This window comes from Solea senegalensis, linkage group LG5 (genome assembly GCF_019176455.1).
Source record: "Solea senegalensis isolate Sse05_10M linkage group LG5, IFAPA_SoseM_1, whole genome shotgun sequence".
NCBI lineage: Eukaryota > Metazoa > Chordata > Actinopteri > Pleuronectiformes > Soleidae > Solea > Solea senegalensis.
The window spans coordinates 22,706,471-22,721,179 of record NC_058025.1 but is presented as its reverse complement, the minus strand read 5'-3'; positions in this window follow the sequence as shown (position 1 = coordinate 22,721,179).

Genomic DNA, 14,709 nt, shown 5'->3' with positions numbered 1-14,709 from the left:
TCCTGCACCAGTCACTGCTGCATCTCAGTTAAAGCATGAGGAGGTCAGACCAAAAAAAGCAACAAAAGTTTAAAAAAAGGAGAAAAATATAATATATATTCACACTATACATGTATGTATGTATGTATATATATATATATACATATATACTGTATATATAAAAATGATTGTTTAGTCTTGCGTGAGGAATGCTGCTTTTTCTTTTTTCCTTCTTTTAATCAAAACCTTTTCAAACGGGAGAGGAAATGTGTAGCCACGCTATAAAAGAAATGTAGGTGTGAGTGGGCACAGTGGGCGCCATCTGTTGGTGCGTGCATGCTTATTCAGTAAGTGCGATTGTGTACGTGTGTGTGTGTGTGTGTGAGAGAGTTTATTTCGTCACTGTCTTCAGAGAGAAATATCTCGGGGTGGTAGAGGGTGGGTGGTTGTAAAGCGATGTTTCTGTTCAGGATTTCTGTTCAGTTGTTTACTAGAAAAATGCAAAAAAAAAGAGAGAAAGAAAGTCCACTCCACAAAGACTTCATGTATGAAGCGAAGCATTAATGTGCGTCTGCGGTTGTTTTCATGTTTCCCCTCTTTGTTCCATCCACAGCTGTCTTACCAAACCACATACCAAACCATGTGTGTGTGTGTGTGTGTGTGTTTCATGTATGTGTGAGTTCGACTCCCTCCTCCTCCACGTGTTGTGTTGGCCTCCATGGTGCAGGTGAGGGCTGTGTGTGTATGAATCATAGACTGTATTTAAAAAAAAAATTATTTGTAAGTGGGATGGAACTAGCAGTCGCCCACAAAACAAAAATAACTCCATTCAATAAGCTTCTACTCCTCCCACTTTTAATTCTAACGTCTGTAAACATTTTCCTGAGGAGTTAATGGATTCACTCACTAGTCTCAGGCGTTCATAATGACTTCATGAAGTCATTTGAGGAAACTTTTTTTAATTATTTAAAAATAAAACATTCAGGCTGATTAATCAATGAATACGTGGTTATATAAATGAGTTAATTTAGTAAATAAATCATGACAGTCCTAATATTCTATCATCATCAGAACCTGACCTGGTTGTTTTGTGTGCATTTGTTGAGCGGTCTATGGTCTGATCACACACATACCTCCCTTTTCCCTCCCCAAACTCTCCTCGACAAAAACCCTGGTGCTCTCAAACATCTGCCTTGAGAAGCAGGTGTGGGATCTCTCTCAAAGAACAAGACGACATAAGGTCAGACCAGTTGTTTAAGCTATAGGTTTCAGCATCAGGGGAAACTCGTGATCATGTGTATATTTTGGTTTTTGCACATTTTGTCCCTGCATTATACAAAGTGGCTAACAATGCCTTAAAACAGACACAAAGGTATGACCCACATGTTTAAGTGTATGTGGTCTGTGCGCATGCACGTGACAAAGGTCAGTCCCTTTGGTGATGATGGTCTCAGATGTGGTGCTTTCACAAACACGCACACAAACACACACTTCGCGCCATCGCTCCATGGACGTCGTCGCCATCTTCACCTTTCTCCTCAGAAAGGGCCAAATGTCTGTTGAACTATTACTATTCAAGGTGGACATTTTGTGCACTTACTTTTTAAAGAATTGGAGAATTTGGACACCAAATCACTTCAAATGTGCGGAAGAAGAAAAAACACTAACTTTGGAAACCAATTATGGAGCAGCAGTTTATATTTGCCAGTGATGTTAAAGGAATAAAACATTTGAAACCCTTGTTTACCTACCTATCAGCTCGTCATTGTCTTTATTTGTCATTCATGACGTCGACGCCTGCGCTGTCATTATGTTGCAAGAACAACTGAAGGCTTTTTACCAAGGAAACTAGCACAACACTTACTCATACAATGAATAATTTCTATCAAAGTCATAAACAGACAGTAATGAGGAGGTTTTTTGCACCGCACATGAAATGGAGCCTCCACGGGAGCTAGATGCCTCGCCAGTAATCTGCTGGCCAAATCCCAGGTTTTAATGATCGCGGCCATCTGACGGCAACTCTATCACCAACACACACGCACATAAAGCCAGAGAATGAGATGAAAGTGGGGGATGGGCGTTGTGAAAAGCATCCCCGCATCCCCTTCTGGAGCTGTGTGACTGCTGAGGGGGATGGAGAGCTCTGAAACTCCTTGTCTCCTTGATTATCATTTCACCGGCCACTTTATTAGGTACACAGGACACTCACGGTGTGGTCAACTGCTGCTGGAGCTCATCGGCTTTGAGGTGTGACGTGTTGATCTTTTGCATACCATGGTCTACTTTTTCCCGTGTGCTCTGACAATGAAGAGCTGCTGCCCAATGGATATTTTCTCCTTTTGGACCGTTCTCTCTAAACGCTAAGATTCCTCCTGGTATCAACAACCTGGCCATGTTTAAAAAAGAAAATGACACAAATCACATTTCACCCTTGACTGTGTATAAATGTGTTAAGTTACTGCAATGTTATTGGCTCATTAGATATTTACAAGCAGTTGAAAAGGTGTACCCAGGTAACATGTAGCTAAGGTAATAGCTTTGGTTTTCACCGGTTATAAATCTGACAATTGTTCAATGGGATGCCATGAACTTGGAACATGTGGGCTAGTTATGTTTAAAGGGCGAATCTAAGCTTATGATACCACACAACTGTCTCTCAGTATCAACCTTTTTTTTGATTGCAGTAGGAACTAAAGGCTCTGACTTCCTGTGAATGTGTGGCACTTCCTGTATCCGTTTCCTCCATGAATCGGCAAAACAAAGCCAGTCTGTTTGTAAGTATTGCTACATTGAAATCTGTCTGTCTGTCTGTGAGGCACTTTACATAAAAGCTTAAACTAACAGACACACCTTACATTTAATCTGCACATGAAACAGGAGACGGGCGCTACAGTGGCACACACACATGTGTTGACTTAACCTGGCTGCTGTTATTGTGCTGTGTGTGAGTCTAGGTGTGGTTTGTGTGTCACAGGGTCACAGGGTCACAGGCCCACCTCGACACATCCTCACCCTCCAGATTAGTCAAATCCAACAGTTTATCCAGGCCCAGTTTACTTTGCCCTAACCTATCACCCACACACACACACACACACACACGCACACACACACACACGTTTGTGCAGCATTTGTAGTGAGGACACTCATAGACATTGTCCATTCCCTAACCCCAATCCTCAATAGAACCAGTTAATGTGGAACCCTAACCTTAACCCAACCACAATACTGATCTCAGCCCTTATCCAGTTCCTCAGGAATGAGGTTCTGCCTCATTGAGACCAGGTTTTGGTCTCAATGAGGACTACTGGTACTGAAAGACCAGTGATTATGCAAGAAATTGTCCTAAAAATGAAGCATAAATACAAGAACACACACATGGACACACTGCAGACAGACTGCGTTAACACCCCACACACACCTACATGACACGCACACATACACATGTGCGCCATGGCAACGCATAACAACACAAACCCTTTGTTTGAGTACTCAGACGGACAATCTTAGTGCTTTATCCTCCACGTCATGAGGAGCTGGAGACGCTGCCAGCTGAGCAGACATAGGACAAAAGGCGGACTCCGCGCGAGACAGGTCACCTGTCCATCACAGGACATACACACAACACCCATTAAATCTGTGTCCAAGTCCAGTGCCAGATGAGAAGAGATCAAATCTGGTATTAGCATGTTACGATACATACGTGAACGCAATTAATGCCTTTTTTCCATAAGCCTAAGAACGGGCTCAATATCAACATTGGATGCCAATGGAGGAAAGACACATTATCTTGAGGGCCGAATACAGTCGTAAGGCGAGCCGGCTCTGGCCCCCAGGCCTTGAGTTTGACACATGTGATTTAGAGTGTCCAATCAACCTCTGCATGTTTTTGGACTGGTCCTGCAATGGACTGGCGCTGTGGAGGATGGAGTAGAAGATGGATGGAAATTCATTGTGATGGTATACAGAGGCAAAATGACAACATAAGTGTTGACAGTGTTTTTCTCTTAAGGCTTCAGACACATTATTTCCTGAGAAACAGCAAAATAAGGACACCATTGTTGGGGTGCAAGCACATTTTTTCCCCATCCAGTAGAATTTCAGGTTCATCTTCTCCAGTGTGAATAGAGAATCCCAGTTTGTCCTTCCCAGAGTCTCACAGGTGAGTCTCACCTGAGAGATAATGTCAGTGCAGGAAGTGGCTGAGTGGCGACAGACGTTCGTGACGAGATCAAGGGACGCAGTGTGTGTGTTTTGCATGCGTATGTGGTTACATATGTCTCTATGCAAACAGACGGAGGAGGTCATCTGCATGTGAGAGAGAGGGATCTCAGGGGAGCAGAGTGAAAGAGAAGAGCACATCAGGCGAGATCAGTGCAGTCTGTAGGTGACACGTACTCACGCTCTTCACAGAAAACCTAGTGCTCGTCGTGAACACCTGGCAAATCAAAGCATCAAAGGAGAATGAGTTTCAAAGCAGCAGAGAGAGAAGTGTGTGTGCGTGTGTGTGGTGTGTGTGTGTGTGTTACTCATGTTGTGAGGACCTAAATCTGTTCACACAGTGTCCTCACTATGAATGCTGCATGGGGAATTGTCTTCCTTAAGGGGCCAAAAAGCAAGTCCCCATAATGTAAAATATAACATTTAAAGGTGAAGACATGTTGTATGGTTAGGATGAGGTTAAGGTTAGGGTTAGGCCAGTACTAGTTATAGTTAGTGTGTGTTGGCTGTAATGGGGGATGCCTTTATACCAGGAGTGTCAAACTCATTTTAGTTCATGGCCACAGTTTGATCTCAGGTGGGCCGGACCAGTAAAACAATAGTATAATAACCTTTGAACAACAAGAACACTGACATGTTTTCCTTTGTTTTACGTTTAATGAAGTATCTTTTTAAAAATAAGTGCAATTTTAACAATATTATGCCTAAGTTTACCATTTTCACATCACACTGGATCTTTAAAGGCACAAGCATTTAGTCACAGGTATCTGGAATTAAAAAATATAGTCTAATCCACATGGTTACTAAACCAATGTCATTTAAAAGTGGTTACCATGCCTCACCACAAGGGGGCGCACCCTTTATCCACTGTCAAGTGCGTGCCCTCTCTCTGACCTGAGACCTGACTAGCGAAACCCCGTTAGTGAACATCGATATGAAATATAACTTAAAGGTCGAAAACCCATGATTTATCACCTCAAAGCACTGTGTAATAAGTATTTCGCTTATTACGAGTCTTGTGTTTTATGTTGGATGGGAGGAGCCATTTCACCGTGTGAGCCCTCTGAGAGAACTCCGGTAAGCATGACATGGCTACAGGCTTAGAGGCTAAGCCTCGTTTTTAGCTTGTGATGTAGTTGTTGTGTGAAATGTCTTTAATTGAGTCAATCTTATTAAACCAGTCGGAGCTACAGGACTGTTTGAATCCACTGTGGTGCTCTCTGTCATTGTGAACAGTGTAAACCTACTCTGAAAAGATCGCTAGCTAAGTTAGCACGATGCTAACTCTAGGTTAAGAAATTAACCCCAGTTCTTTGAAACATGAGTGAGGTATCTCACTATGGGACACGCCCCTACGCGCTTGTCCCCAGAAGCTTTTCTTTCATTACGCCAGTCCTGACTGGCCGGAAGACGTGACGTCTGCCTCCGGAGGAGGGATTCCCTCCTGCTTTATAAGCCTGACGTCACGTCATCTCTTCAGTTTCAATAAGCACACCTCTTCCTCGCTCCAGGCAAGGAGGGTGGTCTGGTGAGATACCTCACTCATGTTTCAAAGAACTGGGGTTAATTTCTTAACCTAGAGTTCTTTTTCAACATTCGTTTCGGTATCTCACTATGGGATATAGAGACTCCCGCATTGCCAGACAAGCTTATCTCGAAGACCCGTTACCAGTCTATGACCAGTTAAATAGACACACTTGGAACAGCACATACGCCCAAGACCGTATGAGACAGCGCATGCGTCGTGACGTCTAATTTGTAGAATCTGGTGAAAGTGTGTGGCGTTGCCCAGCTGGCAGCCGCACAGATCTCTTCAACAGACACACCGTGAAACAGCGCCCAAGACGTGGCCATACCACGGGTGGAATGAGCACGTACGCCCACAGGAGGACGCTGCCCCTTGCTGTTATATGCCATAGTAATAGCACCCACGATCCAGTGTGACAGACGCTGCTTCGTCAGGGGTTTCCCCAAATGTGACGTAGCCCAAGACACAAACAGCTGTTCCGATTTCCTGAATCCAGCTGTCCTGTCTATATACGTGCGTAATGCCCGCACCGGGCAGAGCGTGTTCAGCCGTTCATGCTCCCGCGTCGAAAAGGGCGGAGGATAGAAGGCTGACAGTTCAATAGGGCGGTACGCCACAGAAGCGTTGAATACCTTAGGTACAAACGCTGGGTTAGGTTTCAGTAAAACCTTCAAATCCCCATTCAAAAATTGCGTACATGCCGGGTTCACCGATAGCGCATGAATGTCACTGACTCGCTTAGCCGATGCCAGTGCCAGCAATAAAGCCGTTTTAAAGGAGAGCATCTTGAGCTCTACCTTTTGCAGCGGCTCGAAAGGTGGTAGAGACAAGGCATCTAGCACCATTGGTAAATCCCACGGAGCCGTCAGGCTCCTCGACACAGGGCGAAGGCGCCGCGCTCCCTTCATGAACTGGCAAACGAGAGGATGTTGACCCACCGTTTTGTCCCCAAAGCCCACGTGACAAGCCGAAATAGCGGCTAAATACACCTTAACAGTGGAGAAAGCCAGACCTTTATCCATCAGACTCTGCAGAAATGTCAAAATAACAGGAACAGGACTCTGGAAAGCAATGACTCCTGTTCGTACGCACCACTCCTCAAACGCACGCCATTTGCCATCATAGGCATAACGTGTAGAGGATGCCCTGGCGCTCTGAATAGTTTCAATGACATTACGTGGCAGTCCGACAGTGGTCAGATTCAGCCTTTCACGGGCCAAGCCCACAGAGCCATACGCTCTGGATGAGGATGAAAAATCTCTCCACGCGCCTGTGACAGGAGGTCCCTGCGGAGAGGCAACGGCCACGGTTGGTCACTTAGCAACGGATATATCTCCGCCAGCCAGTGTTTTGCTGGCCAGCGGGGAGCTATCAGAATCAGAGAGAGACCCCTCACTCTCACCCTGGCGAGAGTAGGAATGATCAGCTCTAATGGGGGAAACGCGTACAGGAGGACGTGCGGCCACTCGTGTGCCAAAGCATCCAGCCCCATTGGTGCGTCCTGGTCGATCAGCGAATAAAACAGAGGACACTGTGTGTTCTCCTCTGACGCAAAGAGGTCCACCTCTGCCCGACCATATCTTTCCCAAATTTGAGCCACCACCGCGCTGTGGAGTTTCCACTCCTTGTAGCGGGGACTGCCCCTGGACAGTAAATCCGCACCCCGGTTCAGGATGCCGGGCACGTGTGTGGCTTTCAGCGACAGCAGACGAGAGCTGCTCCATACGATCAGTCTGTGTGCCAGTGTGTGCAGATGACGTGAGCGTAATCCCCCCTGCTTGTTTATATAAGCCACCACTGTGGTGTTGTCTGTCCTGACGAGAACATGTCGCCCTCTCAGATAGGGCAGAAAATGTCTCAGCGCCAGTATGACGGCCTGGAGCTCCAGACAATTTATGTGAAACACACGCATCTGCGAGCTCCAAACTCCATTCACTGTCCTGCCTTCGTGCGTGGCACCCCAGCCCGTCGAGGAGGCATCCGTTGTGATCACTTTCCTCGTCATGACGGTTCCCATGGCAACGCCTGAGTTCAGAAACGCCATGCGTCTCCAAGGGCGCAGCGCTATGACGCATGCCATAGAAACCAAAACTTGGCGGTGACCGTGGTGCGTCGGACTCAGTTTGAGTGACGCAACCCACCTCTGAAACGGCTTCATCCGTAAGCGGCCGAATGGGACCACGATCAGAGCTGATGCCATCAGCCCGAGAAGCCGGAGACACAGTCTGAACTTTAGCAGTGTCCCTCGGCGAAAAAGTGCCAGACAAGCCTGAAAGGCTTTCACCCTTTCCGCCGACAAACACGCCCTGAACGCGACTGAATTCAGAGAAAGACCTATAAAAGAGATGTTCTGAGTCGGCGTCAAAACACCCTTTTCCCAGTTTATTCTGAAACCCAGGGTCATCAGATGCGATATGAGCAGTCTGGTTTGTGCCTGAAGTTGCTGGGGCGACTCCGCTGCTAGAAGCCAGTCGTCTATGTACGTTGCCAGCCGCATCCCTCCCTCCCTTAGAGGTGCTATTGCAGCTTCGGTGCATTTTACAAACACCCGCGGACTCAGAGAGAGCCCGAACGGGAGCACCAGGTATTCGTAACAGATGCCTTGAAAGGCAAATCTGAGATATTTCCTGTGCGGTGGATAAATAGGGATGTGAAAATACGCGTCCTTTAGATCGATGGATATGAACCAATCGCTCGGACGCACGAAACGTATTAGAGCTGCGTGTGTTAACATTCTGAACGTGTATTGTCTCATGAACCTGTTCAGCGTTCGCAGATCTAAAATCGGTCGCAATCCCCCTCCCCTCTTGGGGACTAGAAAATATCTCGAGTAGAAACCGCTCTGGCTCTGCTCTGGCGGTACAACTCGTATAGCTCCTTTGTTTTGTAAAGAAATTATTTCTCTTTGCAAGACGAGAGCTTTCTCCCCCTGAGCCTGTGACTGCACTTCCCCTGTGAAACGGGGCGGGGTGGTTGCAAACTGGAGCCTGTAGCCCCTGGTCACAGTCTTTATGACCCAGTCTGGTGCCCCGCACGCCTGCCACTGCTGGGTTCGGTTCGCAAGCGGGCCCAGCTGTGGCCTGCCCGCAGCACCGGGCTGAGAGGGAACGATGGGCTGTGTGGCCACCGCGCACATTACACCCATCACCGCAGGTTGCCGTCCCGCCAGTGGAGAATTGGCTCCCTCTAGCGGGCTCATCTGCAACTGCACAGGCTGGCCGGGCTGCAGTCCCGCTGGTGGAGCAAGGGCTCCCCCTAGCGGGCTCATGTGCACGGGCCTGTTCTGTTCTTTTGTAAATGTTCTTTTTTTCATGTTTGTTTTTTCCATGTTTTTTATTAACACTGGTAGCTGCGCCCTTGGCACATGGCCTGGATGCGCGCCTGCAAACATTTTTAATGAACATTTTGGCATGGGGAAAAAACACTGGTGTGTGCTTGTGCACTGGTGTGTGCGTGGTCGACGCTGCTGTGGCCCCACTGAACTCTGTGCAGGTCCGACCTTTTCCCTCTTCGCCTGGACGTGAACGGCGAGCGCCGACATGGCCTCTGCACGCCTCTTGTAGGGCCTGGAACATGCCCTTGCGAACGTGGTGAACAGAACATTTTCCCGGGGGGAAAGAGCAGGTGTCTGGCTGCACCTGTCTTCCCTCCCTGGTGACAGCGCTCTAGGTAGCGCGCCGCTTCTTCTTCGCGCCCACAGTGCCCGAGGAGCCGGCTTGGTCTCCAGATGTCACGGTGGGAATGAAGGGTTTCTTTGCCCACGCACCCTTGAGCTCTGGTCGTTTGCCCCGACCTCGGCCGGCCGGCTGGGGTTGTGGCTGAAGCTTAGGGGTGCGAAATGCTGGGCGGGCCACAGCTCGGGCAAACGCGTGCTGGGGTGCAGGGGGGGGCGGCGATTGCACTTTCCTGGGGAGACACAGTTGAAGTGCTTCACCTTCCCTCTTCTTCTCCTCGCAGCGTTTCTGCATCGTGGCCACCGCTGGGCCGAATAAGCCTTTTGGGTCCACAGGAACGTCGAGGAGGTGTGTTTTCTCCTTTGGAGAGAGGCTAGACAGGTTCAGCCACCTAGCTCTTTCCTGGGTGACCATAAGAGCCATAGCTCTCCCGGAGGCTTGGACAGCACATCTGTGTAGACGGAGGCAGAGGTCCGTGACCACGCACAGCTCGTCCCATACAGCCGGGGTGGGTGAGGTTGACATGTCGTCCTGTAACTCGGCCTGGTACGCCAGCAGCAGCGACGACGCGTTCAAAGCCCTCACGGACATGGCCACAGCTTTGTACCCCTTTTCAGTGAGCGACGATTGAAAACAGTCAGCTTTGGAGGGGAGGGCTGGACCCACTGAAGTCAAGGTGGACTTTCGTGTGGGGTGGAGGTGAGAGGCCAGCAGGGGCTCAACTGGAGGAAGACGGGAGAAACCATCTTCTTCCATGTCGACCCAGTCCAACGCCGACCCTCCCTGGACGGGGTTTTTGGTGGAAAGGGGGTTCTTCCACGACCGCGTCGCCTCCTCCAGGCACTCGGGGAATGCCGGCAGCAGCTGTTTCGAGGCTGATTTGGCTTTAGGTAGCCGCTTACCCTCATAACGAGACGTGGTGGTCTCTACGGGGACTTCTGGCCACGTAATGCCCAGCTTTGCAGCTGCCCTCCTGCAGACGACGTGAAGGTCCGCACTGTCAGTCGGGTTTGGTGAGCCGCTGCGTGCGCCATAGCCGAGCACCGGCTTTGCAGCCGGTGAAAGGAAAGAGAGACCGGTCCCCTGCTCGTCATCATCGGAGCCGAGGCTCACGGACTCGTCCCCTATCTCGGAGTCACAGTCGTCGATGTCAACTTGTCCCATAAAGAAGTCGGGAACGTGATCATCTGGGTCAGAGAGCGGGTCGGCAGCGTCGAGTTGGTCACCCCAGCTGGCTCCTGGATGGTGTTTCCCTGCGTGCTCTCCGTTAACTCCGCTGGCGGGGGAATGGATGCCCCCACCATAGGATCCGCGGTCGACAGACTAGCTTGGCGCGCTAGTCGGCGACGGCGGGTCTTATTCGAAAGACGGGCGCAGTGTTCACAGGCAACCGGAGATGCTAGGGCGTCTTGGGCATGTTGCAGCCCGAGGCACGCAGAGCAAACGGCATGGGTGTCCGCTCCGGCTATCTTGCACCCACACGCGCATGTCTTAGGTGAAATAGTCACCTTCTCCATGGTAAGGAGAAGAGAACTATCAAGCTCCGTAATTAAAACACGAAGTGGTGAGCAGCTAGTATGGTGGCTAGCTGCAGTAGCTACTGTTTGGTGACAGCCCAGCTACTACACTCAGTCAGCAAAGTAGGTCGAGGTAGCGTTCGGCGAACGAGTTGTTAGCTCACTCTGAGAACAGCAATGCTATCCCGATAGCTACACCTGCCGTCTGAGAGACGCTTCTGAGAGCGAGAAGAGGTAATAAACTGAAGAGATGACGTGACGTCAGGCTTATAAAGCAGGAGGGAATCCCTCCTCCGGAGGCAGACGTCACGTCTTCCGGCCAGTCAGGACTGGCGTAATGAAAGAAAAGCTTCTGGGGACAAGCGCGTAGGGGCGTGTCCCATAGTGAGATACCGAAACGAATGTTGAAAAAGAACGCTATTCGCGAGTGGCGCTACTGCTACGGTAGCTCAGATATTCAACTGCGGTCAAGTGAGCCGTCATTCGTCTTCGCGTGGTCAAGTGAGCCGTCATTCGTTTTAAAAATGTTTGATAATGAGTGAGGTAGTAGCCAGCATGCTCCTGAGGTCAACTGTACCAACCATTGTCAGAACTTATGGGCCAAAGTGATTTTATTGTACAGTAAAAATTGAGTTTTGGGCCTTATTCTGAGAAAAAAAAAGACAACTTTGAGTATTAATTTCTCAAAAATGATACAGTAAAAATGTTTGATAATAAGTGAGGGAGTAGTCAGCATGCTCCTGAGATCAATTGTGTCAACCATTGTCAGAACTTATGAGCCAATGTGTTGTTATTGTACAGTAAAAATATAAATAAATTAGGGAAAATATTTAGTTCAACAGCTTCTGGACAATGTGACCCAATGTCTTAAAATCAGCATGATTGATTGCCCTTGTATTAGTAACGTCTTATTTTGAAAACCGGAAGTGATCGCGCCGGTATCAAACTAGCGCTGATTCTCAGCCGACTCCCAGCATTCACCGTAAGTTCGACTGCACGGGCGCACTTAAACAACGAATGACGGCTCACTTGACCACGCGAAGACGAATGACGGCTCACTTGACCGCAGTGATATTCACTGTAAAAGCTGAAGCTGTTTAAAGATTAATTTGCGCTTTAAAAATGTTAAAAATATAAATAGTTCTTTATGAATCTTTATAAATACATTTATCTTGATGTATATATTATTATATTATATATGTATATATTGTGTGAATATAAGTATATATATATATATATATATATGTGTGGAAGATATTCAGAGTGAAAAGAGGAAGTAGTGTGATGTCATGTGATTAATGGTAACTGTTATGATTTCTGCACTATACGTGTAGATTGGTTTATTTGCTGGATTACTGATGGATTCAGATTCTGAACCTGTGGAGGCGAGCCAGGAAGGACGATCGATTGGACTCCAGAGAACCTCAGACATCATCTCATTCTGCTCAGTGACACAGATAAGGAAATAATACACAAAAATCTACCTGGGTAGTCATAGGAACAGAACATTGAACGCACATACACAACCCAGAATGTAACTCTTAAATCTTGAGAGAAGAAGGGACACTTATTTCATTTTTCTATTTTATTTTTTATGAAAGATCTCTTTTCCATTGTAGTATTTATTTTTCATATACTGCAATAAATTACTTGTGTGTGACAATAAATTGTCAAAGTTCAACTTTATGTCCTTTATTTGTATATTTTAGGGGTCCAACTCCATGAACCTAGGAAGAGTGTAGATGTCAGCAATGTGTTGCTTCCAGTCAGGCTAAGGGCGCTACAATAGTATTTATTGTGTCATTTTAACCAATTCATCCTGCGGGCCAGACTCGGCCCTCTGTCGGGCCGGTTCTGGCCTGTAGGCCGTACATTTGACACCCCTACTTTATCCTGTATATGTGTAGAAAATAATCTTACTCAATGATCTTATATCAGAATAAACACTGTTTGTAACACCATTCAGTCATGATAGCGTCAGCAATCACTCAGCAGCAATGGTTTTGCTGACAGTCTTTGCACTGCTGAATGCAATAAATCCTCAGTGTAATCAATGGAACAACATGAACAGAGGTGGTCGCTGGTCCTGAGCAGCTGCACTGAACTGGGAACTGTGTGGAGCAGCGTTTACAGTATTTATGAGTCTGTGAGCTGAGACCACACTGAGGGGAGTGCGGCTGCGTTGGCAGCAGCGGTGGTTGGGACAGCAGAAGGAGAAAGGTTAGAGTAGCAGGCTGCTGAGGACAGTGTCTCCATGCTATGCTGCAGTCAGTCCCACCTAGGGAGGAGGAGGAGGAGGACATGGTGAATAAATAATATCCTGTGGCTTCTTCCACAGTAACATGGTGACATCGTATTACAGAATGTAAATGTGTGTCTTTCCCTCCACAGCCTCATCCAAACAGCAACAATTATCAAATAAATTGTGTTCTATGATCTATATACACTCACTGACCTCTTTATTAGGTACACAGAGCATTTGATAAGGTGGTAAGAGTGGCACCTAGTGACGCAACCACAAGCTATCTTTTTTTCTCCCCTCAGAAGACTGGATACTTTAATTGTGTGTTAAAATCTCAGCAGATCAGCAGTTTTCAGCCACAATCAATAATAACCGTTCTAACTTTTTCTTTTTGTTCTTACACTGTTAAGTTATACTTCCTGTCCTATGGTTCCTCTGGATTATCTGCTCTTCCCTAAAGTGTTTTACCTGTGTTTGAGTCTCCCTGGTTCCTGTTTGTTTGTTCTCCTACTTTTCTGTTTGTGTTTTACCTTTTGCTGCTTTGTTAGTTAGTTTATTAAATACTCTTTTTTTGTTTAAATCTGCAAGTTCTCAGTTTTTGTAAATTATAATACTTAGTAAGTTATAGAAACCCCCCAGAATGGATCAAAATAAAACATATCCATACCAATAATTAAGAAAAAAATAAATGTTATCATTGTCATTTCATTAGAAAAGTATATTCATGTATGCGTGATATACTGTATACCAAGTCTCTTGGCTAAAAGCAGAGCAAAAGCAAATCAATTGTGTGGCAAATGTGACACATATTTATTTGCTGCTGTTAATATTGTGCACCTTTTTGATTTCATGCACTTTGAGTGACACCTGGATCAAATACGACAAAGTCATTTACTTAAAATGTTCAAGAGAAGCAATAGTTACAGTTAATACTGCACTAGATGTGTGTGAAGGACAAGTTTGTACAAAACTGGAAAACATTATTGTTAGTACCTCAGATTCTCTTCAGGTATACTTTCTTTTGTTATTTTTTTCAGCTCTTTTCACATGTTTTTTTGCTGGTTTTAAATTTGTCACCACCTGCTCCTCACTGGCTGCAGAAAATGTCTGGGTTTGAAAAATGCAGCCCTGCGATCATATTTCCATAGTCAGTGCACATCATATGTCAGTCGCTCTGACATTTATCTAAATTGTCAGTGAGTTATCAAGTAAACTCATGTTATAAGAAGTGAAAATAAAGTAACTAATAACATCGGGGGTTCATAGGCCATCACCAGTGAGGGAACATATGATAAAAATCCTCTTTCAAAATGTCTACTGTAATAAAAACATCTCTCCATCTCCTCTCCTCTGTATGGTGATCAAACAGCGCCCTCTTCCTGTCATTTGTTAGACGTTTCCTGTGAAATCCAACCACTGGCTCAATTTGCTTTCAGACTGCAGAGCACGGCTGTGAGCTGCAGCAGTGTTTTTGTTTACGGTCATTATTCAGTTGATGTCAGAATGAATGATGGGGGCAAAAGCTGCACATTGCTCACTGTGATGTTG